This window comes from Lepidochelys olivacea (genome assembly GCF_965140295.1).
Source record: "Lepidochelys olivacea isolate rLepOli2 genome assembly, chromosome: 8".
NCBI lineage: Eukaryota > Metazoa > Chordata > Testudines > Cheloniidae > Lepidochelys > Lepidochelys olivacea.
The window spans coordinates 22,941,113-22,945,832 of record NC_140418.1 but is presented as its reverse complement, the minus strand read 5'-3'; the positions used below and the strand labels follow the sequence as shown (position 1 = coordinate 22,945,832).

Genomic DNA, 4,720 nt, shown 5'->3' with positions numbered 1-4,720 from the left:
GAAAAGGGCTCTCTCCTTCCTAGAGCAGGAAAATTCTCATCTCAGCCTATCTAAGCCTCAGACCGCTACCAGCCACTAGCATAGCTGCCTATGGGTGATCTTCCACAGACTAGTTGTATTTGAGTGAACAGTTTAGGGCTGGAGGGTGGGATAACAAGATAGCTCTCATTCTCTGAGTTATAAGTAAAAACTCCTGTTAGAATGCAAGAGGAGTAAACAGAGCAGAATGTGTTCTCTTTATCCCAGCAGTCTCATCAGTCTGCTTCTTTCGCAAAAGTACTTCATGGAAGTTCCCACACACAAGGCCCTTTCCTCAGCTCTGGCAGCTGATTTGTTTGTTTCTCTGTTGAGTAGCAACCACTGCCCATACTGGCTTAGACTGGCACCTTGCAACCTGCACTGAGTAGGGGGGAGAGTATAGGTGCACTGTCTCAGGAGCAGAGCAAACACAGAATGGTGACTCAGACACAAATAGTTTAATCCCTGCTTCCCCCTTCCTCTGGAGAGAAGTAAATTGCATCAGTCCCTTTCCTGGCATACGTCCACTCTGCAGCAGCTCAGCTGCACTGACTATATGTGTTGAGAAGAGAAGGGAGACAAAGATGATACACCTCGATCCGTCCTGTTTTCTGCCCATGGCACTCAATGGTTTAGGCCAGGTATGTCTACACTTCAATTAAACACCAGTGGCTGGCCAGTGTCAGCTGATTTAGGCTTGTGGGGCTTGGGCTGTGAATTTGTAAGATTGCAGTGTAGATTTCATCTTGAGCGGGAGCCCAGGCTTTGGGACCCTCCCTCCTTGTGGGTGTTTAATTGCAGTGTGCACATACCCGCAGTCTCCTGAGGGCTGTAATATTTTGGTCTAATTCTAGGTGTTCAGCTTTACATAGAGGTGGCTGGGTGGTGTTTAGTAACTTCAGAAATATAAGTCAGGGTAGGTGATCTGGAGGTCCAATATGGCCTTAAACTCTGCGACTCTATGATAATGCTCTGCCTGTTCCCCAACCCTTCCCTCCTGCACAGGTGAGGGGGTAGAGGCTCATTGGTAGATGCAGTTCTCCCTGAATCATGCTCTGTAATGTGGGTAGCACAAGCAGGAGTGCAGGGGAAGTGGTTTACACCTCTTTACTCCTCTGTGTGGCGATCCTCACATGACTGAGCCTGTTGTGAGCTATGACAATATAAACAAATATATCTTTGCCTCATCTTGATGTCTTCACTCTCCTAGTCGCTATCCAGTCACCAACACCTAGACCAGGGGTGGCCAACCTGGGGCTCCGGAGCCACGTGCGGCTCTTCAGACGTTACTATGCGGCTCCTTGTCTAGGCACCGACTCTGGGGCTGGAGCTATAGGTACCAACTTTCCAATGTGCCGGGGGGCGCTCACTGCTCCACCCTGGCTCTGCCACAGCCCCTGCCCCCACTCCACCCCTTCCCACCCCCTCCCCAAGCCTGCCGTGCACTTGCTCCTCCCCCTCTCCCGGAGAGCCTACTACACTCCATGAAACAGTTGATCGGGAGGTGCAGGGAGAGAGGGGAAGGCACTGATTGGCGGGGCTGCCAGTGGGCAGGAGGCTCTTGGAGGGGAGCTGATGGGGGACTGCTGATGTATTACTGTGGCTCTTTGGCAATGTACATTGGTGAATTTTGGCTCCTTCTCAGGCTCAGGTTGGCCACCCCTGATCTAGACATTCCAGACATATAGCCCTTGTTGAATTTTTACCTCCTGAGCTCATCTTTTTGGCCCGTTTGCAATCATTGTACCTTCTGAAAGCAGCTACTTTTCAGACACTGTGCAGAACAATGACACCAATATGTGCCAATGTCTCTAACCCAGACTTGAAAGTGGCACTCTGCTGTGTCTGGTATCGTGGGGAAAATACAAAACCACACTGGTCTCTACAGCCGGCAACATCCTTCGGGTTGCCCTCCTAAGTGTTTCAGTTTGAGTCAGAATTTTCAGTTCTTTTTCAGGTTTCATAATTAAATTGGAGGGTGGGTACTTTTCACACTAGTGTTTTTTTAAATAATTACAATACTATGGTTTCCAAATGGTTTCTTAATGGTCTTACATTCTTGGGTTTATTTATTCCCAGTTCAATTCACCCAAGCATTCTAACACCTGTAGCCCGAATGCTTTCTAGTATGACCCTATCCAAACTTGCAAACCATGTCTGGCTGGGCTTAGTCAATATTCAAATATAAAACACTCAATGAACACCTAAGCCTGAGGTTCTCATATTGCCTTTAGGTTTCTGATTATACATTTCAATTTGATTCTAACCAGTTCAAGATGTATCTTCTTAACTGTTATGATCTGGGCATGGTGGGTAGCATATTAATGGTTCTGGTTAACCACTTCTTCTGTTTCATCTCATTTCCTTCAGACAATTCCCTTTTTTCACCAGCTTTTATAAGTTTTCTCTGTGATATGTTGCAGCAATCTGTTGGAGATCTTTTAAATAAAGGAGAAGTATGTATTTTGACATAAATAATGTTTTTGACATTTGAATTTCCCCAGAAAACCTCAGATACTTCAGGTTTAAAGGTCAGCATGATTTTTACCGTCTGACTGAAGGACAAGGAAATATGCCTGAAACTACACAGCAAGTGAGTGGCATTGTCTTAATTTAAATGGAAGTTATGGGCCAAAAGTGTTAACATAACTCAGTCACTGTTGAACATTAAACAGTGTTAAGCAGGGTTTGGCATACAGATACTTTAGCCTGCTTAGTATTATGGCAAACGTATTATTTAAACTATTTTAATTTTTATTAAAGATATGAGAAGAAAAACAGTTAAAGTATTTGAAATATAAAATATTAAATAGGGCTTTAATTTTATTTTTTGTTCCCTATCCCTCTAGCTGGAGAGAGTTTTAGAAGGAAAAAAACTCCTGGTTTAACAGTTTCTTAGAAGGTATAAAAGATGGTAATAACTGTCCTTTTGGGGAAAAGAGAAAAAATTAGTAGAGATGTGCTGAAGCTGTTGTTGCTACTGTTGTTAAAATCTGACCCTTTTTCATTTCAGGTGGTGTTCAGGATTCAGCGGAAGCTCGGAGAGTGCAGCAGGGGCAATGTCATCTGGATCCTGCTCTCCACCCTGGAGGAGGGGAGGCTATCCTTCAGGATTAGGACAAAGAAGGTCTGGGGTTCCAGGAGCAGGGGTGCTATTTCAGATTTGCGGGAGGGAAACTTTAATTGTGATTCCAGGGGCTACTTGGGCACCTGAAAACCCTAAGATGATTTTTTTTTTCAGATAACAACTTAGAAAATAGCTGACAGGAGCACTGTATCTAATTCTATACAAAGAAATACAAACACCAATTAAAGCCATATTTTAAGTTTATATGTAAGTTTAGAACAATCAGGAGGTAATACAGCAAGATAGTCCCAATCCCAAGCCTCAAGGGATCCATTTTGGAGCTTAAAGCAGATATCAGAAACACAAGTTTGGTACTTTGTACACTATCTTTAGTAGAGATAAATAAAAATAAATAAAATCTGCTTACTTTTTCTAACAAACTCTGTGTCACTGCCATTATCTACTCTATTTTAGTCAATTTTTTTCATACCACTAAAATGTATTTACTTAATTTTAACATACTTGGTTTTTTTTCTCTTTTATTGAGAACGGGAATTTATTTTTCTAATTATTTTGTCATTTATGTTTACCTATCACAATCGTGTTTGTGACTCACTAGCATTTGACTCCATCATTACTATTAATATCAGACTTGGAACCACATTTATTTTCCTATGCATTTTAAGTTATTTTACAGATATAATTAAAATACAATTTGAAAATAAGCGACCTTTATCTGCACAGTGTCTAAAGTTATGTGTTTAGCTAATGTGTTTTTTTTAAACTGGCACTGCTAAGAGGAGTACAAGCTAAATTTACACTCTAGAACAGTGTTTCCCAAACTTGGGACGCCACTTATTCAAGGAAAGCCCCTGGTGGGCCAGGCCGGTTTGTTTACCTGCTGCATCTGCAGGTTCGGCCAATCGCGTCTCCCACTGGCCGCGGTTCGCTGTGCCCGGCCAATGGGGGCTGCGGGAAGCAGCAGCCAGTACATCCCTCGGCCCACGTCACTTCCCGTACTTCCACTCCCATTGGCCGGGCAGAGCGAACCGCAGCCAGTGGGAGCCATGATCAGCCAAACCTGCGGACGCGGCAGGTAAACAAACCGTCCCGGCCCGCCAGGGGCTTTCCCTGAACAAGTGGTGTCCCAAGTTTGGGAAACACTGCTCTAGAAAAATACTATTATTTGATTGTCCAACTTTAAATAATAAAATAATGATAATTACTCCAGTCAGGACAGGTTAGGTATTTTAGAAATCACTACTCAAAGAATTTAAATTGAAGCATTAGTGAAATAAAATTATGAAATGCACAGACCAGTCAAAAAACTAAAATAACAGTACTGTAATCCTTTGTGAACTTTCAAAGAATAAAATTACAGAGAATATATGTGCATTGCACTTTTCCACAGGAAGTACCAAGAAGTAACAACAACAGCAAGTGTGTGTGCATGATAGACAGAGAGTGTCTGTTGGGGGTTTCATGTGGTAGCCTGTGTGTGTGTGAGAGAGAGAGAGAGTGTTGAAGGGGGGGTGTGTGTGAGAGAGAGAGAGAGAATGGGGGGGGTGCGTGAAGGAGACTGTGTGAGTATGTGAGAGAGAGAGTGTGTGTGTTGGGGGGAGTGTGTGAGGGAGA

The 4,720-nt window shown here is 43.4% G+C and overlaps 1 long non-coding RNA gene across 1 annotated transcript; it reads left to right on the top strand.

Moving 5' to 3' along the window:
* The first annotated feature begins 438 nt into the window (after positions 1 to 438).
* On the top strand, positions 439 to 3,475 carry LOC311525399. Its single transcript, XR_014712765.1, has 3 exons — positions 439 to 659; positions 2,523 to 2,611; positions 3,032 to 3,475. It is a non-coding gene; the product is annotated as an uncharacterized lncRNA (long non-coding RNA).
* Positions 3,476 to 4,720: the final 1,245 nt, after the last annotated feature.